This window comes from Penaeus monodon, chromosome 31 (genome assembly GCF_015228065.2).
Source record: "Penaeus monodon isolate SGIC_2016 chromosome 31, NSTDA_Pmon_1, whole genome shotgun sequence".
NCBI lineage: Eukaryota > Metazoa > Arthropoda > Malacostraca > Decapoda > Penaeidae > Penaeus > Penaeus monodon.
The window spans coordinates 27349054-27349293 of record NC_051416.1 but is presented as its reverse complement, the minus strand read 5'-3'; positions in this window follow the sequence as shown (position 1 = coordinate 27349293).

Sequence of the window (240 nt, the reverse complement as noted above, 5' to 3'; positions counted from 1 at the left end):
AGGCACAGAATTAATGTGACAGATGATACCCTTAATAAACTGCGGCATAACTATAATTCTGTAATATTTCGGCAATAGTTCATTTAGTTGATCCAAAAAGGCATGAAATGGAGACAAACGTTCTCATTAAATGCAGCCCTGTTGACACAAACGCTTCTGAAAACCGGAAAGGGAATACAAATTTGTAATTATTTGTGAGAATGCTATTATGTCATTTTATGAGACGACATTGCTCTTTGA